The sequence below is a fragment of the Castor canadensis genome, chromosome 18 (genome assembly GCF_047511655.1).
Source record: "Castor canadensis chromosome 18, mCasCan1.hap1v2, whole genome shotgun sequence".
In the NCBI taxonomy this organism is placed as follows: Eukaryota; Metazoa; Chordata; class Mammalia; order Rodentia; family Castoridae; genus Castor; species Castor canadensis.
In genome coordinates, this window is record NC_133403.1 from 8,726,110 (window position 1) to 8,753,216 (window position 27,107).

Consider the following 27,107-nt stretch of genomic DNA (forward strand, 5'->3'; position numbering starts at 1 on the left):
CCTCTGCCTGTGTCACTGTGGTTAGAGGAAGATGCTCCCCCTGCCATGGTTTGAGCCCCAGTAGTAGACACTGTCATCCTCTGCCTGGATGTTCTGGATGGTCAGATACTAATCCAGATCAGAGCCTGAGCCTGAAAAGCGATCTGGGATCCCAGCCCCCTTAGCTCTCACAATCCCATTTTCGCCGATTCCCATCACAAACCAGGAACCCTTCCCTTGGTTCTGCTGGTACCAGTCCATTGCATAACCACTGTACCCACTGCTCAGGGTGCAAGAAAATTTGGCAGTTTGTCCCAGAGAGGTTGATGCTGAGGGTGGCTGTGTCAGCACAGGCTGGGAGAGGGAACCTAGAAAGAGATCTCCATTAAAGAACCAGTAGAGACAGAAGAGAAGAATTGTTTGAGAGGAAAGGAAAGGGTTAATGTGTTGGGTGGAGAATTGGGATGCTCCTCCTCTATGGAGGAGTTGACCATGACCTACACCTGACCTGTGAAGAGGGGGACCATGAGGAGAAGATGAACCCAGGCCATGATGGAGATCCCTTAATGCTGTCTTTCAGGCATTCAGTTGAGGCAGGGCTCCTAAGCTTCTTATTCCCTCAGCATATTTCTAGGCAGGTCATTAACTCCATCACTCTCCCATACAAATCAGCTACCTACAAGATTGGTATGTCATAAGAGTGGGAATTCAGAAAACTCAATTGTATTTGTTTGCTGATGTTTGGCTCCCCCCTGGTGGTCAGACATTTACCACACCACCAGGACTCAGAAAACTTTCCACGAACCCTGTGTCGGAACCTGTGTGTGGAACTCAGTTGCATGTCCTACAAAGTGTCTGGTTCCCACTGTCTCAGGAAATCTCCCCAGTTCTGCTACTTATCTGTTGAACATCATTGGGATGTAGCTACTGCTACTTCATCTTATCCTGGAGCCTGTAAGTGCCACCTGTCCTTTCATTCTTCAATGGCAGAATCCTTTAACTCTTCAGCATGCACGAAGAATGTGGCCAGCTAGAACCAGAGCCCATTCTTGGCTCTGGGTAGATAACAGGAGCAGAAGACCCAGCTAGTTTTTTGTGATTATTTGGTCCTTCAAAGGTGATGTCCTGCCCACAGCTCCCAATAGATGCTAAGTATTTTGGTGGAGCCTGTGACTGCTTCATCAGGTGACACCTGGCAGCTGACTCATGGGAAGGTGACCTGATACTTCCAAGATCTAATATAACTCAGAACTCTATTGGTGAAATTGGACCCCAGGAGAAAATGAGTTAGGGAGTTAGAGATTTTAAGAAGTAGATTGCTTTTCCTTCATTTGGGTTCCATTCTCCAAATTTGAATTTACTTTAATGAGATCCTTAATGTCAAAGTCAGCGTGATGAACTCAAATTACACAGAAAATGAATTAGGATTAAATCTTACAATTTTAACTTTTACAAATTGATTTTTGATCTCTTCTTCAGTGTTTTGTAACATATTTATATCGTATTTGTACGAAATGTAGTATGAATAAAACAAGAAAAGAACAATGTAGTCTAAGCATAAATATGTATCCTTGTGACATATCAAGCAGAATTCAATTTTTTACCCAATCTATGAAGCTGATGTGTGGAGTCATTTAAACTGTGGGTTCTTTAGCCTAGTTGTACTTCTTTAAAATGAGGTAAAATGCGCCTCATCATACCTGATCCTTTATAACAGCACTGCAGCCACAGCAGGACTGCTCCATTTTCAACAGGCTTAGCCAGATTAGAGTGAGTATTGATTTCCCAGGAAAAACTTTAGGGTATTGTAGGGTATTGTAGAGGGCTGGTATATTGTGCTCACTTTTATATGATTGTATAGCTTTCTTTATCTACAGTGTAGTATATGGAATGTTATAGTCTGCAGCAGAAGGGAGACTCCTCTGGATTCAGTAAACCATAGGATCATTATGAGGTGGATGTTGAAAGTAGGGGTGACCATCACCATCTGAGGAAAGAAGAAAGGAACAAACTTCTTAGTCTCATTTAAGATTTCATTACATGAGCATATACCAGTCAGGACATCCAAGTTCATTTCCTAACATCTCTGAAAATCTTGACACTAGGATTTCACTGCCTCTTGTTAGCAGGAAAAAATTTTCACTCTGCCTGGGAGTGAACAGGCCAGAGCCTGTTCCCACTTTCTCCCTACATCATTGATGGGTCCTTCACTATGAGTATTTGATCCTAGCATGGACTTGATCTGGAGAGGTCACTTAGGAAATACAGCTGTGCTAATTGAGGATAAGATGTGTGGATATGTTTCAGATAAGAGAAAAAGAACAGCATGCCATTTTTCTACAGAAAAACATATCACAGCCATTTCAGATATTCCATATTTGTACACACCATACCAATCATTCAAGTTTATTTTTTAAATAATCATTGTACATTAGGAAGATATACCTGTGTACTGGTGTGACTTTAGCAACAGAAATTTATTTTTTCACACTTTTGGAAACTGGAAGTGAAAGACCAAGACCAAGTTGTCTTCACGCTTCATTTCTCCTGTCTTCTCCACCCTTGGATTGCAGATAACCAGTATCTTGCTGGGTTCTCACTTGGTATTTGCTCATTCTGTGTTGTCTGTGTCCTAATTTATTCTTATAAATAACACAAGATCATTAAATAAATCATCACTTTTATGACCTCCTTTAGTTGCATCCTTTCAAGTCCTATCTCCAAATACAGACAGAGTGGTGGTTACATGTTCAAGACATTATTTTGAAAAATAAAATTCATTCAATACTAATAAAAACTACTATGATTATTTTTATTGGGATGATGAGTTAAAATACTGTAAACTATGTAAATACAGAACATTTTTGTGAATAAGTTTTCAGATATTTTTATTTTTTAACTCGAATGTTTGAACTGTAGATATATATGTATGTATATATATTTACAGTAAAGGCTTTGTTCTCATAGCCTCCACTTTCTATCAATTGAGCAACATCCCCAGTATCAAAGCTGAAAATTCTGAATAACTATAGAGAGAGAAAATAAAGTTCCTGTCTAGCAAATGGAAATCCTGAAACTCACACCTATCCTTACTGTGATTGGGATAAGCCTAGGTCATATATCTTTGTTTTAGAATAACAAAAAGGCCCTCCTTTGTCATCTGTTGTTTAGTAGACATACCCAGAGTTAAGTGTCTTAATAATTAGGAATGCTAGATGATCTGACCATATATCTTCCCCCAACACAGAAAATATGGGCCCACAGAAAAGCACCCTTTTATTGTCTTCTTGGCTCCTACTTCTGCACTTCAACCAGGAGAGTTTCTCTCTCCTTTTGTTTTTACATCTGTCCTAATGTATTGTATTTTAATAAAACAAATACTTTCAATATTTTCATCTTTGAGGCCTTCTTCTTTGTGATTCCATTTGTAGTGCTTTGCATCCTGAACAACAAGTTCCACTGACTTGTGTGGAAAGAGGTGGGGAGAGAATGGCCTTTATTGTAAATTTATTCTTCTATGTCCAGCTGTAAATCTCTGTTAGAGAACCAAGCATAATGCTGGCCCTGTGAGATGTACTGCAAAAGAGACCATGAGGCAGGGTGTGAGCTAGATACCTCAAGACGCTTAGATAGATAGTGCTGCCATGGTGAGTAATGGACAGATGACCTTGACCACTGGATCACATGATCCTCCACAGTGGGCCAATAGCCAGGATCTTCCTTGTCATATCTTGAACACTCTCCATATCCTGTGTGACTTACACATACAAGTCACAATGTACAGTCAGAATTTTTTTATGGCATTACGTGAGTTTGAACTCAATATCTCATCCTTGTAATCAAATTCTCTAACACTTAAGTCATTCCTTAGGACCTTTATACTTTTTTCCTCCATATAGAGTCTCATACTCTATACCTGTGCTACTTCCAGCATGATTCCCTAACCTCTGCCTCCCAAGTAACTGAGATTTCAGGTGTGTGCCAATGCAGGCACTGCAATCTCAATATTATGCTGCAACTCTTGAGTGTAGCATAGCTCTGTCCTCTGACATCCTGCATATTGTGCAGTTAAATTTTCTTTTATTTTATCAATCCTAAAATTCTGCCTACCTGCAGATATGTCTGCAAAATGCTGAGCTTGCAGAGATCTGAGCTGCTTGACAAGACAGCTCGACCTATTGAATCCAAAGCTAAGCTCTCTTTGCTTCTCCTCCATACCAGATTTTGGCAGAACCATAAAATCCCTTTAGTAATGCTAAACCCAATTTTCCTTAATGTTTAGAATTTCATTGTAATCATTTCCCAGGAAGTTGATACTAACATACTGTTCAGAATTTTAGGTTATTGGTTTAACTTATATTTCCTAGAATACACTCTTTATCTACTAAGCAGTTACTCCATTCCCAGAACCTGTTAACCAGTACAGAATGGAGAGATTAGTAAACTGGATATGATGGAAAGAAGTACTTCAGGAGCCCATCAACATGCAGGAAAAATCAGGGAGAATCTCCCTTGGTGCTCTTTTGAGATGTTGCAGGTCCTTCGGTTATACCTCATTATTATTCTAGATCCCACATAATTGATATATTTCAACATTAACCAAATTGTACAATCACTGGAGAATCTAAGAGGTGTTCTAGACATATTTTTGAAAAGGACCAGATTTCCTAAGGTTTCAGAACTCAGGAAATGATCCCTCTTGCATAGACGTATCTGAGTACAGGGGACCTTAGACTACTATGTCATACGTGCTAGAATTTTAATAGCCAGGTATATGACTGCACCATGAGAGTTAAAAATTTCTCTGGAGTGCAATGTTCTCTCTGCATTAGTTGACATAAAAGAAAACCTTTTTTTTTTTTTGCATGGGTTCCCTGATGTAGGTAAAGAGCACCAACACTTGAGATAGTAGATCATATGGGGAAGATGGAGAGTATGCCTTATTTCACCTCTCCATTTCATGTGAAAAAACAAGACAGATATTATATCTCAGGAGCTAATTATAGCACTAACTATAGTTGCATTATGTCAGATAATTTAAATTTGGAAAAGAGTCACAGTCCAAGTCCCTGAGAAGTCTGAGTTATATGTCCCACTTCCCCGTCTACCTGTATCACTCTGAAAACCTGCATTGTGACCAATCATACAGTCAAACTCAGCAGCCTGTGTTCCTTGGAGACCATCATCATGATCAATCATACAGTTACAGCCAGCCTTATCATTAGGCTGGACCACATATATGACCAAAAGTCTATCATTGGTTGAGGTAGTTTTTAATCCAGAGTAGTAGCTGGGGACTCAGAGCTCTGGTGCTCATTTGTGTTTCAGTAGTAGTAAAAGAGATAACAGGAAGAGCTCCCTGGTTTCTGTAGGCACAAGTTCATGTTTTTCTCAGCCACGCTGAAGTCAGCAGTCAGGGTGCAGCTGAGGGTGGGTCTGGTACTCCCAGGAATGTGGAAAAGGAGGGTCCTGAGTCAGCACAGGCTGAGAGAGACAACCTGCAAACACAGACACACAGGGTGGGTGAAAAGAGAGGAGGAATAACTTTCTCAGGGCTTGAGTGAAAAGATGAAAGTTGGTTGGGTGCTGCCCTAGGATTCTGAGGCCTGTCCTTATGTCTCCATCCCATGGTGGACCCAAACCCCTGAGCCAGACCCAGAATCATGGGATGGTGCTGCTGCTCCAGGCCTCCTTTTCTTTCCCACCATCTGAAGGGAGAGGGTTGTTCATGCAATTGTGCTTCCATTATGACTGTGCCTTTGTGCTTGGGCCACTGCTCACATTACAGACTAAGAAAGATTAAAATTTGCTTTACGTGGAGGCATATCTGAGAGGAAATACCTCCTGAGACAAGAAAAAGGTCCTTGTTCAGGGGACTGTGTCAGGCCAGACATGATAAACCCCCTGAGTCCCATGAATGAGAACAAAACCCAGTCTTTGTGGGCCCTGCTTGTGGATGGTCCTCACTCAGCTGCTCTGCAGGGACCAGAGTGAAATCCTACAGTGCCCTCTTCTGGTCTCAGGCACCTCCCCATGATCCAGAGATCACAGTCCAGTTGGTTACTGTAGCTGAGATTACTGGCCCCATGGCCTCATTACTTTGTCTTTTGTTCTCTCACCTTGAGCATAATGAATACCACCTTTTCGCTCATCAAGGAAGTCCGTTTCTAGGTGAGTTGGAAGCAGGTACATACATGAATATTTATGTTGTAAATGCTCAGAATTAAACACATATAAATGCCAAGTGGTGCTGGACACATAGCTCAGTCATCAAGCCTGTGCTTAGAATGAATCAGGATTGTGTTGAATCCCAAGGACAGAGAACATGAGGTGGTGTTGGGGGGAGGAGAGGTAATAGAAAAAGAAGGGGAAAGAAATAATAAAATGTAAAGAAGAGGAGAGGGGAGGAGAAAGAAAAGGAATAGCAAAAAGAAAGGAGAGCAGAGGGAGGGAAGGTAAAAGGAAGGAAAGTGAGGGAAAGAGAGGGGAGGTGAGGGAGGGGAAGGAAAGAGAGGGAAGGGGAGGGGATATGTGTGACATCACTGAATCATCACTGATGAGACCATGGTTTAAACAGTATCTGTTCAGTTCAAAGAAGTGAAGTGGACTGGGAATTTTTGCAAAAATAAACTAAATGCTATGTTCAAATAAACCTATGGGGTAAATGTTTCAAAAATCACATAATAGTTTCAGATTTTTAATAGCATTTAGGTTTGGTTTCCTAATTTGTTGAATGATTAGAATTTATGTAGTATTAATATTATTGTTGCAAAATAAAACATGTATTTTTATTTAATGTAGTGTATATTAGCTCTGCCATTTATACTTTTCTGAATATTTGTGCTATGAGTTTCTTTCAAATTTTGTCATGGGTGTTGTTCATTTTGTTTATATTATTATCAGAGTTTTCCTTGCATGCATTTTCATACTTTTTTGGTTTAAATGTGAAGTGCAATTCTCTTGTAGATATATTGACTTTCTGGGCAGGAAGATGCAGAAGACATCATTTCCTCACTATCCATATATCCCAATCCGTTTTCACTATGCAAATGCTCCCCAAACCTAGGTGCACCATCATTTATAGAAATATTCATGTCCATTTCTCCTTCTTTCTCTCCTCATGGCATCCGAGATACCTTTCTTAGAAGTTTGGCAGGCCATGGCAACTGCCCACTGCATTTGAATAAAACCCAAATTCCTCAGGTGATTGCCCCACAGACCATGGAACAGTCCCTCCTCTGCTCTAGGTATTTTTTTCACTTCTTTATCCTTAGTGACCCTCACTTCCTCTCCCTTTCATGACCTCATAGGTCATTGGTAGTAAAGGAGCTTCATTTGTGGTCCTTCCATTTAAAAAATCGATCTCTGGCTACATCAAGATGTTTACACTTCATCAGGGACAAGTTCTCTCTCTTTTTATATTTTCTACACATTTGTTATTGTGCAATTCTTTAAGATATAGAAGTCTATTTAATACAAATATAATTTATAATATTCCAAACTCTAGTGCATTAAAACAATCAATGTTAACTATTCTCACTTTTTGCTTTAATTTCTCCAATGATTACTTAATTTATTGACTGTATTTTTTTTCTTTTCTTCCTGGGGATTGAACCCAGGTCCTGTAGCTAGCCACTATTTCTCTCACTGAGCTTACAATCCAGCCCTTCTATATTGATTATTAGAAGTTCAGTAATTACAACAGCTTAGTGTTTTTCAATAAAAAGGGATGAAGTACTGTTATATGTTACAACATGGGTGATCACTGAGAATGTTATGGTAAATGGAAGAAGCCAACAATGTAAACTTACACATTGCATGATTCCATTTACATGAAATGTCCAAAAAAGGAAAAGCTATCGACAGGAAGCCGATGGGTGTTTGCCCAGGGTTAGTGGTACAAATTAAACATGGACTCAAAACATCTAGTACAGGAGAAGAGCTGTTGGAGGATGGTGAAGTCCATTAGCCAAGCGAACGCCATGGTAGCAGCTGCCAATCCTAGCATGTGGCAGGGTAGCCTGGGCTTCAGCCTCAACCTGAGTTCATTGAAGTGGCCAGTGGCAGCAGAAGTGGAGGTACCAGCATGTCTCTCTGTCCCTCAGCCTGAGCCAGGAGAGGCAAGGTGGCCCAGAGGGCTGGAGGGGTCCTCTGCCTGAGAATGGGAATTATCCTCACTAGGATATGGAGACTGCTCAATCACCATAGTTAACATCTTGGGTTAGGTAATTCAGGGAAAACTACTGTCCTTCACAATTTTCAGTGAATGAAGGTATACATTCATCCTCTACATTAAGAAGTAATACAGAAGAGATAGTGGTCAATAACACACATTTCCTAGTGTGGGATATTGGTGGTCCAGAATCTCTTCATTATTCCTGGAACATTTACTATACTAACACAGTTTGTAAATTCTTGTGGAAAGTACAGAGAAAGAATTTCTGGAGAAGAGCTCTACATAGTCAACACATGAGAACCTAAGAAAAGCCACATTGCTGAGTTTTCCTAATAAACAAATGTTAAAGAATGTATGTCTGTAGCAAAAATCTCCCAGTTTTTGAAGCACAACTTTTACTTTGGATGAATTCTCATTTTTATCAATTTTTGTTTCTGTATACATCTTTTTCATGTTGTTGTCTGTCCAAATCTACTGCCTAACTCAAGTTAGATTTTGTCCAGTGTTTTGGTCCATAGAAAATCAAGTAGATTTTGTCCAGTGTTTTGGTCCATAGAATTTCATAGATTTCCTGTGTTTTACATTTTGGTCTTTTATCTATTTTGTGTTAATATTTGCATAGTGAACAAAGAGATGAAATTTCACATCTGAAATGTGTTTTACAAATCAAATGTAGCTTGAGTCTCATTGGGATTACTTTGAAATCCCACTTTTAAAACCTTAGTCTGTATAAACACCTGTGTGTTATAAGACTAAAAACCTCAAACAACTCCATGGTAATCTGTACTAAAAGCTGCTTGTTTTTTGTGCAGAACTTCCTTACTACATTGGCCAATTATGGCCTGTGATCCAGTTCCACTCTTATATCTAATTTTCTTGTTTTAGTGAAAAAGCCATGGAAACAAACACAGAAAAGTTATAGAAAAGAATGCACAAAACGTGTAAAGAAAACACCTAGAGCAGGCATATCACAAATTGTCACAAAAATAGAACTGCAAATTCAAAGTTTGACCATTTATGAATTTCAGTGTTTGCTGCTGCCATTCTGAAGTCCTATATTATTAATTAATATTAATTAGTTGCTTATTCTAAAAAACAACATGCAACCTGAAGTTGTCCAAATCGGACAAAATCAACTTTTTATGTGTCTTTTAGTCTTATTTTGTAAATAGTGCAGGAAGATATAAAACAGAGTTACAGCCATGTTACATAACTTTACATGCAATTTTCTTATTTGTATTGAACAGCAATGAATCTAATCTATCACTCTCACAAATCTGGAGGTTGTTCCTGATCAGAGGTCACCAAGTGTCCTCAGAGATAGTGACAAGTACAGGTGGTCCCAGGATGGGATGATAATTTACCTCCAGTCAGATTCTGGAGTTTATAATCAAGAGAACCTCATGGAAAAACAGTATCTGCAAAAATAATTGTACATTGTATTTAAATCTGAACAGAGGGTAAAAAAATACCAGTTGGGAAAAATACAAAAAAGAAGTATCAACAACTATGATAAAACTATAAGAAACCTCACAATGCAAGTCTTCAGAAAAGTACCAAGTAGCTAACATTCACTCCATAAAATATGTGCCCAACCCCATTTGGACTTATCTTGTCTATAATTCTGAGTATCCACAACTTAAAATTGCATGTATCTATGTGTTTCCACCTGACCTAGCAAAGGACTTCCTTGGTAAATGACAAGGTTTTCGCTCACCATGCCCATCATGAGGGAATAAAAGAACAAGGAATCAGAACGTGGATGTGTAAGTAAAAGCAGTGACCTGGTCAGCTACAGGAAACAGCTGGACTCTCAATTCTCTGAGTCATGGGCATGTGTCCAGTGACCAGCAGAGGGTATCATAGGGCTGCACTCTGATCCCAGCTGAGATGCTCAATTAGGACCCCCTACACACAGTATACTCAGAGTCCAGATCTTGTTCTAATTGATGAGAACTCAGGTAGTTTATCTTGTGTGACCTGACACAGATCCCAGAACAAGACCTTTGTCTTGTGTAAGGAGGTGTTTCTTCCCAGGACTACAAAGCAAAGCAAATCTTTGTATGAACATGCCCCTCTTCAAAGGTTAGAAAGAAGGAGGCCTGGGGCAGCCCAGCCCCATATTGTTGGGCTAAGGGTTCTGTCCACCATGGCCTACATGCTTCCCCACTCCTCCTGTTCCTCTCTCATAGCATAAGCAGGGACGGGCTTCATAATCAGTGGCCACATCCATTCTGCTTCCATCTCTTCATATTTAAGCCCTGAGAAAGTTTTCTCTGTTTCCATTTTAGTCACTATATATATCTGTTTGATGATTGCCTCCCTCAGTGTGTACTAACTCAGTCATCCTCCTCCATAATCCTGAGAACATCAGACACACTTACCTGCACCCTGAGGAATGATTTCAGTATTGATGCAAACAATATGAATTTGTACCAACAGAAGCCAGAAGACCATGTCCATTGTCTCCTGTATCTCAGACTTACACAAGCACCAGTGCTCTGGTTCCTCAGCCACTACTCAGATCAAAAGCTACTTTAGCCAATGTTGGGCATCTTTTCATCTCTGGGATCCAGTGTGTTGAGGCTGACTAGTAGTGTATGACTGGTCATGATGACAGTCTCTATAGTGACACAGGCAGATAGATGTGAAAGAGGGTCATAAAAGTCATCCTAGAGTCATGGAGTATGACTCTTTTCCAAATTTAAATTAACTGTCATGAATACAAAAGCAATTAGTGCTGTAGTTAGCCTCAGGGTCATAACATCTTCCTGCTGTCTTTCTCATGTAATGGGGAGGTGAAATAATTATCCTCCCTCCCTGTCTGCCAGATGAACTGGCAACCTGAAGGTCTGATGCTTTTTACCTAATCTTCTTGGCACTGATGCAAACAAAGTCTCCTCTTATTGTTCTCCTAAATCTGATAGAACATTTCTCTCCAGAGGCTGTTTACTTACCCCATGCACGGAGCAGGTATATACCTTGTATTAGAAGTTCAGGAGGTATGATGCAAGAAACCCAGGTCCACTATGCCCAGCCCCTTCTATTTCCTATGAACCAGGATCAGAATTTGTGGGGGCCCAATCCCTCAAATCTTAGAAATCTGGGTTCTCTTTCTCCTAATATGGCCTAGACAACTCTAAAATTCCTAGGTTGAGGTTGAAACTCCTATTAATTATGCAGATGGCTGTTGTACTATCAGGATGCCACAAAGTACCCTTACTCACCACAATAATAAAGCAGCATTCTCCTTGCTTGTCTGATTGGGTTAATGCTAAAATATATCAAAATTATTTGGATATAGAGCAATAATAATGTATAACTAAAGGAGTGATCCTTACTGATCCAGCAGCATCTCACAGGAGCGCCAATGGAGATGCTCTCTGATTTTTCCTGTATGGTGATAGACTCCTCAAGCCATGCTATTTGTCATATCCAGTTTACTAATACCTCCATTCTCTACTGGTTACCAGAGACCAGGAGAGGGGCTGGGAATAATTGATTTGTGGATAAAAAAGTTTATCATACAGACTATACATAAGCCACTTGCCTAAACTTCACAAACAGTACCTCAGTATCATGTCCTTGAGAACTGATTGTGAAAATGACATTCTTATCCTAAGGGAAAATTTGGCTCAGCATTACGAAAGGGATTTCTATGGATCAAGGACGTCTGGTTTTGAGAGAAGCAAGGTGAATTTGGCTGCCACACACGGAGGTATCTTGCCAAGTGGCTTAGTTCTCTGCAAGGTCAACTTTTTGCAGATAACATCTCTAGGTAGTCTGAGTTTCTGCATTTCACAAAAATCAAAGTGAATTATACAATGTGTAGGATGTCAAAAGACAGAGCTGGCTCTTGATGCACTGAAAAGATGAATCATAACATGGAGACTGCAATGTTGGGTGTGATGGCACATGCCTGAAATTCCAGCTACAGGGAAGCCAGAAGGTCATGGTTCAAGATGGCCCAGGAAAATAGTGTGAGTTCCTATATGGAAAAGAAAGCAATCAGGGCCTTGAGTGTTTCTCAAAGGGTAAAGTGTCTCCTAATAAGAACTGGCCCTTGAGCTCAAACTCCTGAAGCTCCAAAAACTAAATGCAGTCTCAGATTGTGACCTTTAGGGTTAGGAAACACAGGATTTAGACAGAGAACAAAAGACATGACATGGAAGTGGCATCTTTATTCTTATGCAGATAGCAGCAACCTCCTTAAACTTGCTAGGTTTCTTGGTTTGTTTTTCCTTTTATCTTTTCCTGACTCATGGCTGGAGGGTCCTGAGTTTAAGAAACTTGCCGTTTATTCTCATCATCCCTTGGGAATGTAGATCAGTGTTCAAAGAAGCGAGTCTAGGAGCCTAGCTCAACTTGAAAATAAACCCTGTTTGTGGGGTCCTGGCAGATGTGACACCTGTGGAGTTTGGCCACTATGTAAGTTCCCTGGGCAGTTTGTCTGATGAGGAGGACTAGGAATCTGAGTGAGGAGAATGGGGGGCACAGTGGAGAAGCAATGCACTCCATATGGGGGGCCTTGTAAGAGGTGCTGAAACTACTGACTCCTTATTTGTGCCAAGAATTAATTAAAAGCAGGAAAAAAAACTTGACATTTCTGCCTTTAACTTGTATTCATTTTTGCTCCAAACCATTCCCTTTGCAGTGACTTTGCAAGCACCTTGGATTCCAGGAAAGACATAACTGGACAAGAGACCAAAACTGTCCCTAATAGTTGAGCTGCCTCAAGACATACCACTTGTCAGGCAACAATTACTCCAGATAACATCACCTGGAACCTCTTCAGGAACATTGACTGAGCTATGACCCAGCCAACCACATCTGTGACTGGCACTGTTTAACTATGCATATCTTCTCTCTCTCCTGCTGCTGCCAGTTCTTCGACAATTTAAACCTATAGATCATGTCTGTACACTGAACATGGCTAAAGGGTTGAGTGCTTACTGTGCCTCTTCCCTTCACATGACCTGAGCATCAAATAAATCTCAATTTTGTGCCTTTCCCCTTGCCTCTTCATTTTGAATACAGGTGTGAGTGGATGGACCTGGCATTTGGAATCCAGGCAGTTTGGACCTTGGGTCAAAAATTCCAGTTTGAAGTACAGTGAGTGGCTCTAGGTAGATGAGCCCATCTGGCAGTTTCTTGCTTCCCAGAGACAGGACTGAGTAGACAGCTGGCCATGGTACTGCCCTTAGGTAGTAGAATAAAATCAGACCCTTGATTTGGACAGCTGAGCTTCAGTTGCTAAGGTGAACAGTGTTTGACCTTTTGCCCACGAGGTGGCAGCTGTGTTGTGGGTGCCTGTGTATCCTCCTGTCCTTACCCTGGGATCACTGAAGGTTACAGATGATAGGAATAAAAGAGTGATGCCACAAAGAGCCTGTTGAGGTGGCAGCTAAGGAGTGGACCACAGCAGGCTATGGGTATATACTTAACCTATGAACAGCAATCATATTCCCAGGTATATAACCAAGAAAAATCAAGTTTGCATTCTCACAAGATATTGGTTGTGATTATTTGGCTCATGTATTCATGTCTTCTAGATACCATAGTTATCTTGTTGTACTGGCCTCCATCATTTCTGATGAGAAGTCACGAACCTTCAAATTGACATTCCATCATATGTAGCATATCATTTTCTCAGACTGTTCTCAGGATTATTCTGCATCTTTGCTCTGGGCAGATTGATCATGCGTCACAATGACAGTTTCTGATATTCCCAGATCAGTGATTCAGAGATTTGTGAAGTTTTCAACCATTATTTTCCTTATGTATTTCACTTCAACCTCCTTAACTCCTCTTTCAGGCACTCCAATGAGAATGATTGTAATGGATGCTTGCTATGGTAATTCCTTTATGTGGGTTCTTTCAGTGTTGAACTAAGAATCACTCAGATTTTCCTATTTCCCTACAAGATACAATTTTTGAGTTGTACCTTCATTATTATGTTGTGACACATTGGTTCTATGAAAAATCTGAAGAAAATGTTCATTTTTCTTTTTTGTTGTTTTATTAATAGTCATCAAAATTAAGTTCAAACTGTTGTAGGGTTCTGTAGTCTGTGGCCCAAAGATTTCCAAATTTACTGTGTCCGGCATGGAAGCATCCAGGCAAGACATGGGTGGGATGGAAGCACAAGGAAGCAGAGTGTCTTCTCTGTTTTAAGGAATTTAAAACCATGATAATCTGTGGGAGGGGAAAATTTTGGCAGGTCCTGATCACCAATAATGGGCAAGCAGGGAGGGACTTTGGTGGTCCCTGGATCTGGATCATGGATCACTCTGCCACATTTGCAATTGAAAAGGAAACTCAGAGTGGGCAAAGGAGGGTGTTTAGTATGAAATGCCCTAGATAGTTGTATGAGTTTAAGAGTCCCAATCTTTTCCTATTTTCTATCTTGCCTCAAATGTATATGTCCTGTCATACCTTCAGTCAAGAGATGCTGCACTCTCAGTCCAGTTTTCAGGCTACTGCTCTGTGACTATGTCCATATGGCTGTCACACAACTCAGGGAATTATCTTGGAGTTGAGTGGTAGTTTGTATCACAGTTCACTTTTCTAGGCTTTTGATCTGCTTCTTGTTCTCTTGTATCCATGTTCAGCTCAGGGAGAACCTGAGAATTGTCTTGGTCCACAATAGACATAAATGTTCCCTTCCCTTTTCTAGGCCTTAGGTCTTCAGAATTCTACCAAATTTTCAACAAAGGCCCCTCTCACATTTCTTCTCAGTATTTTTTTAGCCTTGTGTGCTGTGGAGAAGTTGCACATGAGTAGGTCAAATTTCAGGCAAACTTCCAAGAAAAGAGAAAGGAAAGCAAAATGGGTATTTTCTTCACACTCTTCAGACAACAGAAGTTTCTACCTGATTTTTCATGACCTCAGTCAATTACTGATGACACAACAGGGCAGCTTTGTAACTCAGGAGAGAAAAACAAAACCAATGGGAATGAACCTCTCTCACTTCATATGCAAGACCCCCTCTAGCAACTTGTCTAGATAGAAACAAGTAGTTGACACCAAATGCCAGTAAATGGGCTGAACTCATTCCCATGACTAAGGCTGTGGAAGAGAAATGCATGAAACAGTCCTATCTGAAGGTTTACAGTGGTTTGAAGGAGATGCAGAGTTTCTGCCCTGCAAATTGTATTTAAGAAGTGAAATTATTGGATGTCCATATTATTCTGAGATCCTGACCTCACCCTCCTTCTATAACCTGGGAAGGAAATGTTCTAGGACTTCTTAGTTTGGACTCATAATGAAAGCCACAAAAGAAAGACCTGAGATAATTCTGAGGTAACACCATTCCAGGGCTTAATCAACAGCACAATATGTTGCAAATAGGAAAGTAAATCAGAACATTTTTCATCTGCTCAGCTGCTCACTGATTCCCAGTGATGCAGAAGGATTCAGAGTTCACATCAGGTCAGAGTGGGGTGAATAGATACAGCTACAGAAAGCAGAATTGAAAGGAGGCCACTCCTTGTACTGAGACGGGGGAAGGGATAAGAGAGTTCACAGAGACTTATGCTCAGTCCTAGAGTCAGAAGGCTGTGTTCTAGGTGTCATCACCATGGCCGGGTCAGGCTCCTCCTCATCCTACCAACAGGGCTCAGGTGACGCCTCAGGAAATGGATGTTTTAGCACCTCTGTGCTGTTTCTTTGTCTGCTGTGCTCAGGCCCACCTGGACACTGATTCACCAGAATGTATCTCAACCTCTGTTCAGTGTCCCGGGCCTGAGCTTAGAAAAGGTAAGCTGTTTGGCTAGGCAAGGTCATTCCATGTAATTCATGTTATTCAGGAGATACAGGTAGGAGAATAATGGTCTAAGATTGGTCCACGGTAGAGTGCTTGCCTAGCAAGCAATAGGCTATGAGAGCAAAACCCCATTACAACAAGAAGAAAAAGAAAAGAGGTGAAGATAGATTCTTCGATAACACCTCAACTATGCAACGAATAAAGGGAAAAGAGTTCTCAAAACATATCTAGTTAAGGCTGACACTTCTATTCCTCTGTAGTTTCACTCAATCATGCAGCATTTTATTAACTTACTGGTATATTCTGCTCTGGAGTGCACAGGGTACTCTGGTTGTAGGTTCTGGGGACTATAACCTATGTGTATGCCCCAAGCAAATGTAACAGAGAGAGTGAAGACACTGAAGGTGAGTGTGTTTGTGATGTTTGCAGACTCTTCCATTCCTGGAACAGCAGTGCTGAAATGTGTGACAAAGTGTACGTGAGACACAAGACCAAGTATCAGGATGAAGAAATTTGGGCACCAGGTTCCATAGGGAGATAAGTTAAAGAAAAACCAGGTTGTCACTATGGTTTGAAACCAAACTTTTATAAACTTCCACTTTTTTTGTGGTATTTGGATTTGAGCTTGTTGTGGCAATATAGTCAGAGGAGAAACCAAGCAACACTCGGAGGAGTGGAGAACTCAGATTTTAATTTTTACGCTAGCGGGCCCAGACGTGTACCAGTGTCTGAGCCCCGAACAAAGGATTCACAGGATATTTAAAAGGCAGTGCAGGGTATCAGGTTACAAGGAATGTGCTCTCCCATAAAGTAGGGCTAGTAGTGGGTTAGAGACCTAAGGTTTAGATAAGAGCAGCAGGGGAGGCCTGCTTTGGAAAGTTTATTTACAAGTGTAGACAAAGGAAGGCAGGAATGGGTGCTTATCTCTGCATGGTGCCTTTCATCTTGGTCCCAAACTTTTGCATGGCTCTAATGGGCAATTCCTCACAGCTCTGTCCAAGGTTATAGCTTTTAATTGACAGTTTACCATGTTTTACAACCCTGTTTCAAGGCTATCTTCCTCTTCAAGCTCAGGGCCTACATCTTGAGCCACTCCACCAGCCCTTTTTATGTGAATGCGTTTTTCAAGATAGGTTCTCATGAACTATTTGCTCGGGCTGGCTTTGAACTGTGATCCTCCTGATATCTACCTCCTGAGTAGCTAGGATTATAGGCGTGAGCCACTGGTGCCTGGCTTTGAATTTCCTCTTGATCCTTTCCTTTTGGCTTCCACCGAATCATTTGGAAAAATCCCACATTCTTTCAAGTGAACAGTCCTCCACATTTTATCATTACTTATGCAAATCAAGGTGAGAGAAGAAAAGGCATTTCTAGTACCACATTTTTTGTTGGGGAACAAGAAATTCAAGAGCAATTTTTCCAGAAAGCTTCAAGGGCAACATTGTGTTTAGCCTCACTTACCAAGTCTAGTCAGATACTCCTCCGTAAAATGCAATTTTCTTCAATTCCTTAAGATTCATAATTTTAACTTCTTCTCCTTTGTCCTCATCCTACACTGATATAATTAAGGCACTGAGAGAAGAAATAAACCATTATTTACCCTATGTGATGTAATAAGATGTACATATATATATATATGTATATATTTACTTGCCTCATTCCATTTTCAGTTTATTTTCCATACCATATAGTAGCTTTTGTAATTGTTTTCATACAAAATGTTAATTTGGGCTTCCCATGAAGCAGTTTCTGTGGGTAGGATTGTTTAAAATATACAGATTTGAAGCTTAGGGTACCTAGAATAAAGCAACAAAGAACCTTTGAGAAGAAAGCCATGCAGTGTAAGGGACTCACAGAGGTTAAAACTCTAAGCACACAGAGAAGCAGACACAGAAATGTCAGAATGAATCCCCCCTGTAAAGCTAATATATGCGCATAAAATGTTAAGTAAAAGAAAGGAAAAACCAAGTTGTCATTGTGATTTGAAACCAAACTTCATCTTTCCTGCACCCATATCACATCCTCAACTTCATTCTTTCTTATTACTGGAATCATTTGTAAACTTCTTAGTCTTTTTCCCTTTGGCATCACTGAAATCATTTGGCAAAATCCCACATTGTTCCACATGAATGTCTTCAACTTTTCATCAACATTTATGCAAACTCAGGTTCCTTGTAGGGATAAAAGAGTCAGTTACAGTCTCACTTTAACTCTTGACATACAAAATTCAATAGAAATTCTCCCAGAGAAGACCCAAGGACAATCTTTCATTTGGTATCACTTGCCCAGGCCTAGTCAGTTTTATGAGAAATGCTCTTTTGTATAATACCTACCAGAGTCAACATTTTAACTCCTCCCCAGTCCCCATACTACAGTTAGCTAATCAAAGTATTAAGAGAAAAAAGTAACCCACTACTTACCTATAAAATATCTTGATATATTTTTTAAATTGTCTTTTCCAATATTAAGTTTATCTTTCCATTATTTAGTAGGTTTTTGTGAATGTTTTCACACAGAATCTTAATTTGGGTTCCCTTGAAGCAGCTCCTATAGTAGAAATATTGGCATGTGTTAATTTGTAGTCTGGAGGAACTGCTAGTAAACAGGAGACTGTCCTTAGGGAGGAGGCTATGCAGTGTAAGTCAATTACAAAGTTCCCAGTTCTAAGCAAAGGATCAGTTTTCAGGCAAATCTGAGTAATGGTACCACATGTCCACATCATTGCTACAAACCTACAGGTTGATTATCAGACTTCCATATCTGACAAATTATGGGTTTAGCTAGAGGTGTTAACTTCTTCTAATTTCCACCTTGGGAGGAAGAGCCTACTGAGAAAAGACAGAGGTCCCTGATCAAGGGACTCTTCCAACCAAGAGTGGAAAGAGCTGGTGAGTTCCACTCTGTGATTACAGAGCCCAACTTCAAGGCCAGAGATAGTTATGCTGAATGTTCCTTACTTAGCAGATGGGCAGGCAATATGATTTCCTCCACTTAAGGTTGTAGAGGAGGTAAGAATCATTTGCATGTCTTTCCTTCACCACTTTCACATTATCACTGCCTGGAAGCTCAGAAGAATGGTCATTTGACACTCAGGTAATGGAATCACTCAGAGTATCAAGTTGCACCATGGGCTTATTTATGTTGGTTCCTCATCTTACTCAGTCACTATGTAGTACACCACTCTACACAAGCCAGCCTTGTTGTCAGACTGGGCCCATAAGAGGATGAGAGCAGCTTTACACCCAAGAAGGAAGCCTGAGAACTGGGCAGGAGTCCAGGAGTGTCTCTTATTTTTCTTATAAAGCCAAGTTCTGAGGGTTTGTCCAGGCTTCTGCTGGATCCAGTATGGATAGTTATTGTTGCTAACAGTTACAAAGTTGGAGACACAGGTGAAGTGACTGTCCCTCCTGAGGACATGGTCTGAGAAGCTACTGAGTCACTGGGACCTGAGAAATGGATCATGAAACCCAAAGCACACACATGTTATTCATCCAAATAACAAATGCTCAGGGTTCTCTTCAAGGGTTGGTATCTGGAATCTATTTTAACCTGGGGAGGAAGTAAGAAGAAAATGAATAAAGAAGAGGAGAGAATAAGTGCCTAAGTGTGGATATTAGAAGGAATCCTTGACCTCAAACTTGTAGCTCTTCTTTCTGGTGTCACCCTATTTCCTACTGAGGACTCTGCATGAAAGGGATTGTTTATGAGTTGAATTACAAAAATATGATCCTCTTACCATTTCCTTCCACACAAGAGGCATTACATTGTCAGAAGTGCATTTGGGGAGGCTCTGTGCTGTGGAATTATCCCATGGGAGGAAGCAGCTGCTTTAGCATTGTACATGCACAGGTGAGCAGCTGTACAGGGATAAATATAGTTCACTTCCCTATAGCTTCAGAGAAAAATCCACTGCTCCCCCTACTGGCTTTTTGTTCTAATTGTTTTTGACTGCTAAGTGGTTTAACCAATAAATGTTGATTTCACCTGGTGATATGCTACCTGTATTTCCAGATTGAATGACATACATTGCTTGTCTCTTGTTGCTCATTCCTGTTTTTAAATATTTTTCCAGTTTTTTTGACGCCTTCTCCAAGCATTTGAAGTCAATTTTAGCAACATATTCTAATTATATTTGAGTGTTATAGTTGAGTAAAAGGATTTATTTCCATGACCTATTAACTAAAGAAACTAATTTTACATTTTGGATATACTACTGGCCTTAGTGATCATTATTTTGTAAGTTATTCAAGAGAATTTATAAAAGGAATATAATTAAAGAATGAGGGGTCGGATTTTATTGCCAGTTGAATTTAAAATCGAGTGAGCCTGAAGGTGGTCAACCACATCTACAGGGAGAAGATAGAAAAGGAAGGATGGGTTGGTGTCTGGAGTGAAATACTCATCACATTGCCTCCTGTATTGTTGGCAGGAAATGATAACAATCTTTCTGATTATAATTAATTTTTTACTCTACTATGCAGAATTTTCCCAGGCATCCGTTGAACATATTTTACTGTAAAAAAGCAGGATAGTGAGGTAGGTCACCTATCAGGGGTATAGGGAAGCACTATCTGCCACTGAAATAGACTCAAATATTGGGGAACAATGATACAATCTGCACCCATGCCTGGTGCAGAGGATGTATCATTACAAAAGAGAATTCATTCAAGGTTGTAGGCCAGCACAACTCTTGTAACCACATGTAATCAGAAACAATTCCATTTGGCATGTGGTAGTTTCAGAGGAAAGCTATGGAGGAACAATGTGATATTAAGTCATTTAAATGAAACTCTGTGTAAAATCCACCTAACCAACCTTAGGTGTTTGTCCTTAGTAGGGTTCAAAGCATTTCCAGGATATCTCCCCTATGGACCCCATCAGAATGGGGGAAAAATTTGCAAATATCCTGATGTTGCAGCAGGGGACAACCAGAGAGACCTCTCTATGTAGCCAGTTCCCTCTTCTTTCTGATCTTATCCTGCAAAGGGCTCTTTTTCTTTGGTATTGATCAGACATCAGTACTTAGTGTCTCCAGTCTGCATAGTACATTCTACTACTTTGATATGGCCAGAGAATGGCTTTTCTTCCAGATATTTTCTTTCCCACTGGGTTGTGAAATCTTTATCAGATCACAGTGTATGAAGTTCTCCCTGTGAATGGTGCTGCAAAACGGACCATGAGAAAAAGTGTGAGCGAGACAGCCCCAGAGGCTGTGTTGGTGAGCAGTGGACAGATGCCCTTGACATTAGATGTTATGTGATCCTCCACAAGACCCTCTGATCTAGGACACAGGAGCTTTCATGTCATGTCTTTGTCCACGCTATATATTCTGTGTGTCTTCTCCATGCTACAATGTGCAGTCTCCAGTTTTTTTGGCTGAACATGTGTCTGAATTCAAGACCTGGCACTGGTTATTCAATGCTCTACCTCTTAAGTATACCCAGGCCCTTTTTGCTCTATTTGTTTTTCAGTTTGGGTCTCATGCTTCTTCTTGGGATAGTCTAGGACTGTTTTCATCTGAATTCTATCCCTGCATAGCTTGGAATTTAGAAGTTTGCCAACATGCTGGCCAAGCAGTCTCCATCTTATGCTGCACCCTTTTAGTGCTTCTTGTCTCAGCTCTATCATCTGACATCCCTCACATTATGCAGTCCAATATTTTTACATGATTTGGGGACTCAGCCTACCCAAACATGTAAGTGCGAAAAGCTGACCTTATAGAATTGTGATTCTCTTGACATGATAATTCTGCCTGAGTACACAAGCCTGATGTCTCCTTTCTTCTCTTCAACACTAGACCTGGCTCATACTATAGCATTGTTTCATAATGCTAAGCCTAATCTCCCTGAAGATCAGTATTTTGTTGTCATATTCAGTTCCCAAGAGGTCGATTCTAATATACTCTTCATAAAATTTATGGTGACTAGTCTAATTTATACTCCCCAAACACAAAACAACAAACAAAACCCCTCTTCTTATCCATGAAGCAATTACTCCTATCCTTGCTCTTCCTGTACCCAGTAAAAGAAGAGAATTAAAGGATTAGTAAACTAGAGGTGACAGGACAAACGGGCTTCCACAGTCCATAACCATGTAGGAAGAGTCAGAGAGTATCATCCTTATGGCTCCTGAAGATACTGCTGGACTAGTTGGGATCTCTTTTTAGATTCTAATTTATTACTATTCTCAACCTCAAAGAACTGTAATGTACTTCACTATCAACCCAACCAGACAAACAATGCAGAAGCTTCTTGGGATTAAACTAGGAAAACTGACCAGGTAATGGGTCAAGAGTCATTTTACTTAATAAGGGTTTTATCCTCGACGTGAGAATTTAGGAGCTTTTTAAGGCATATTGGGAAAAAAAGTCACACAACTACCTTAATGATCCAGATCTCAGGGAATGATCTACAAATCCTGGCCCTGGTGCACAGGGTAACTGGGTCTCCTGTGTCATACATGTTGGACTTCTGATACCCAGGTGTATATCTGTATCATTCTTGTGGTTTTCTCAGGATGAGAAATTTTATCCTCCTGATTTATGCCTCTTGACTATCTGGAACTACAGGCTAATCATCACACTCAACCCAAGGAAATTTATTAAGATATAAAAATCTCCAGAGAAGGGCCCCATACATTATCCGCATTGATTATACCATTTTAACCATGATGAATGCAGCTAATCTTGCTTATTTTTCCACCCCTCTTTATGCATAATCTCAGTGCCTTCCTTTATAATATTGAAGGAAATTCTAAACACCTTATCACTTCATCTATAAATGACATTGTACAAGTATAATTAATAATATTCAGAAACTTTCATTCATTAAAACAATGGATTTTAACTATGTTCACTTAAGTGATTTCTGATTTAATTTATCAAAGAACTGGTTAATTTACTTGTTTTCTTAATTTTATTCTTTTGATACTGAGGAATGATCTCAGGGCTTCAAGCTAACCACTATCTCTCCCACTAAACTATCACACCAACCTGGGTTCTTTCATTACTAAAAGATAAAAACAAGTAACACTAAATTTTGAACCAAGAGGCTCCTGATGAGGTGATATTTTCAGAAATTAAATCTAGATTGGTAAATACATTATCAGACAAGGTTTAGACAAACAAACTTTAGTCTTTTATATAAAAGCAAAAGTCACAATCTCATCAAGGTTCCTTTATGATTTTAGCTGCCAGGGTATTTGAAGTTTCTGGCATCAAGGACTTTGATTTTGTATCTCATTGATGTCTGTTTCTCAAATACCTCAAATCTTATTTGCAACTGATGATCTTACAGGCTCCTAGTTTAGTGAAATATTCACACAAACTCACCCACAAAGCTGTGTAAGTCAGAGTTTTTGATCATAAAATTTGCATTCTGTACTCAGAATATCTTCAGCTTCTGCATCCTCCCTGTGGGTTCCTTCTTCAAGACATGGAGGCTCAGCATGTCCTGCACATCTTCATCCACAGGAAACCATGGAAACTGAGACACGTTTGAATACTTCCCATGTCTCTAACAATTGAAATATGCACGTACATTGTGAAGTGAGGGATGTCTTCTGAGGGCTGTGTGCTTTTCCTATTAAATTGGACCTAAATACAGGTAGTTACCATCTTAAAATCATGGTAAAGAGATTGCACTAGAATTTTCTCTCCTGCATGTATTCAAATCCCTCTGGGGAAATTGGTGGGGTTCTTTCTCAAAGCCTCAGGTACAGGGAGTCTCACATTCTCCCATCCTCATGTGTGCAAACTCTCTCTCTCTCTCTCTCTCTCTCTCTCTCTCTCTCTCTCTCTCTGTCTCTTTCTATCTCTCTTTCTCACTGTCTCTCTCTCCCTTCTCTCTCTCTTTCTTTCTATCTCTGTCTCTCACACACACATGCATGCACAAACATTATTACTTCTATTTACACATGAGGTGAGGTAGCACAAGTGCACTTGTGACCCCATGTGTAGGAGACAAAATTTTAAATCTCCTGGGAAATATTCAGTGCCCACCACTGTGTGGTGCCCCACTAGTATAGAATGTGGAAAAAGTAACTGAAGATGGTGACAGTGGCATTGTACTATGAATGTATATCTAAAAAATAGCTGTGTCCTTTCCACAAAATCCCACCATGACTTTGCCCAGTGTGAATAACCATAAATATCCACTAGAAATTCAAATATTCCAAACACACCTGAGGAAGTGTATTCACACAGGGAGCATTTAATGTGAATTACAAAGAAAGCTGGAAAGGTAGAAAATCTCAAAGGGTCAGGAAATTCCCTATTATTGAGACTTTTGGGGAGGAAAGTGAGCCCAGGACAGATCAGTCAGGAGGTTTCTGTCTCACTTCCCCTCTGCTTGTGTCACTGTGTGTTACACATAGCTGCTCTCGCTGCCATAATCTGCCCCACAATGGAAAACACTTTCATCCTCTGCCTGGATGACTGGGGTGTTCAGACACTGATCCATGCCAGAGCCTAAGCCTCAAAAGCTATCAGCACCCTTGTTTCACTCATGCCACTAGGGTCAGTCCGCACCACAAATGGAGGGCACCCCCCTGGGCTCATCTTGTACCAGTCCACCTGGTAATTACTATACCCACTGCTCAAGGTGCAGGAGAGTTTGGAAGTTTGTCCCACAGAGGTAGATGCTGAAGGTGGCTGTGTCAGCATAGGTTGGGAGAGGGACCCTGAAAAGAGGTAACTACTAAAGATCCAGTTGGAAAAAGAGAAGAATTGTTTGAGAGGAAAGGACAAGATTAAGGTGTACGGTGTATCATTATTATCACCATGGAGGACCTGACCGTGGCCTACACCTGACCTGTGAACAAAGGGAGGACCATGAGGAGAAGAGGAACCCAGGCCATGAAGTGCCTCAATGCTGACTTCTTCAGGAACTCATTTGAGCCAGGGCTCCCAAGCCTCTTATCCCCTCAGTACACTCTAGGCAGATCATGACCCCCCCACCCCCCCATCTAAATCTGTTCCCTACTAAGCTGGGTAATTAATAAGAGGGGGGAGTCAGATTTAATGCAAGTGAATTTATTTTCAAATGTTAGTCTCCCTCTGGTGGTCAGACATTTACTGCACCCTCAGGACTCAGAAAACCTTCCATGATCCCTGTTTCACAGCCTGTGTGTGGAAGGAACCCAGTTGCATGCTCTATAAACTCTCATGCCCCCATTGTGTCAGAAAATCTTCACAGTCCATCTGTTTTTCTCTTGGAATCCTTGAGATGCAGTTACTGCTGCATCATCTAATCCTGGAGCCTGTAAGTACCACCTGTCCTGACTGTCACATTTCAATGGCAGAGTCCTTTAACTCCTCAAAGAACAGTAATTATGTGCCCACCTAAGCCAGAGCCCATCCTTGGCTCTGGGGAGAGAACAGGAGTGGAAGACCAAGCCTCTGTACCATGGTTATTTGGTCCTTCAAAGTGATATTCTGCCCAAAAGGAACAACTGATGCTGAGTGTTGCCATGGAGCCTCTGACTGCTTCACTGGGTGATAATTGGCAGCTATCCAATGGGGAAGGTGACCTGATATTTCATAGTTCTAATTTATCTCCGAACTCTACTGATGAAATTGGAGATTTTTTAAGAAGTAGATTGTTTTTGCTTCTTTGGGCTTCCTTTCTCCAAATTTGAATTTACGTCAATCAATGAGATACTTTATATCTAAGTCATTGTGATAAACTCACTTAAATTTTGCAGAATGAATACTGATTAAATCTTACAATTCTTTTTTTTATTGTTTTATTATTCATATGTGCGTACAAGGCTTGGGTCATTTCTCCCCCCTGCCCCCACCCTCTCCCTTACCACCCACTCTGCTCCCTCTCTCTCCCCCCACCCCCTCATAAATCTTACAATTCTCATCTTTTCCAATTGATTTTTTTATCTCTTCTTCAGTGTTTTGCAATGTATTTGTATCATATTTGCACAAAATGTAGTACAAGTAAAACAAGAAAAGAATAATGTAGCTTAAGCATCCTGGTGACATATTAAGCAGAATTCATTTTTTTTACCAAATCTATGAAGCTGATCTGTGGACTCATTGAATCTGCATGTTCTTCAGCCTAGTCTTACTCCTTTAAAATGAGGTAAATGTTGCCTCATCATCCCTGATCCCATATGAGAGCACTGCAGCCGCAGCAAGACTGCTCTATTTTCTGAAGACAGGTCTCTATTCACCAGGTTGAGCCAGGGTAGGCTGGGTAGTGATTCCCCATGAGACATGTTAGGATACTTTAAGGGAAAGTGATGAATATGCTCTACTTCTATAGTGTTGGATAGGTTTCATTATGTACAGTGGAAAATACAGAATGCTATGTTCTGGGTCAAAAGGGAGAGTCCTCAGGATTCAGTATACTATGAGACTATCATAAGGAAGATGTTGAATGCAGAGATGAAAATCAGAAGCTAATTTTCAGCTGAGGTAAAAAAGAAGAAAGGGACAAACTTCCCAGACTTACCTAAAATTTCAGCACAGGTTCTTGTTCCAGTCAAGGCCTCTGGGTTCATTTCTCAACATCACTCAGGATCTTAGCACAGCATTTCACTGCCTTATGTTGGCATCTGGAAATGTTCACTCTGCTTAGTAGTGAGGAAGCCTTGACAGCCAGAGTCTGTTTCTCCTTTCTCCCTGTATCATTGGCTGCTCCTGCATTTTAAGTATGTGGCCCAAGCATGGACTTGATCTGGAGAGGTCAGTTAGAAGAAAGCTGAGTCAGGTGAGGATAAGGTGAGTGAATAAGTCTCAGGTTCAGAGAAAAATTAAACCTTCTACAGAAAAAAATTAGACAGTCACTACAAATATTCCCCATTTGTACATAAGAAACCAATCATCCAACCTTATTTTTAAAATAATAATTGCAGAGTAGGATGGGTAGTAGATTGTTAAAGCTACCTTAACAAAATGCCACAAACAGCAGTGACTGTAGTTTTGGAACCTAGAAGTGAAAGACCAAGTTGTCAGGAGGTTTGATTTCTCCTGGATCCTCCATACTTGGATCGCAGATGACCATCATCTTACTGTGTTCTCACTTGGCATTTGCTCATTCTGTCTTGTCTATGTCCTAATTCACTCACATAGATAACAACAGACATATTGAACTATGTCTCCACTACTATGACCTCATTTAATAATAATTACATCCTTTCAGGTCCTATCTTTAAGTATAGACACATTGGTGGTTA

The 27,107-nt window shown here is 40.4% G+C and overlaps 1 long non-coding RNA gene across 8 annotated transcripts; it reads right to left on the bottom strand.

Annotated features, from left to right (window-relative positions):
* Positions 1-26,608, bottom strand: LOC141418916 (uncharacterized). 8 transcript variants are annotated; one of them, XR_012443578.1, is made up of 7 exons: positions 26,384-26,608; positions 17,575-18,467; positions 17,382-17,492; positions 10,642-14,072; positions 5,088-5,477; positions 2,425-2,621; positions 1-1,966 (listed from the first exon to the last, which is right to left on the bottom strand). It is a non-coding gene; the product is annotated as an uncharacterized lncRNA (long non-coding RNA). The 8 variants fall into 8 exon arrangements; XR_012443581.1 differs by lacking the exon at positions 10,642-14,072 and adding an exon at positions 23,251-23,514 and having other exon boundaries at positions 8-1,966; XR_012443580.1 differs by lacking the exon at positions 10,642-14,072 and adding an exon at positions 23,251-23,434 and having other exon boundaries at positions 9-1,966.
* Positions 26,609-27,107: the final 499 nt, after the last annotated feature.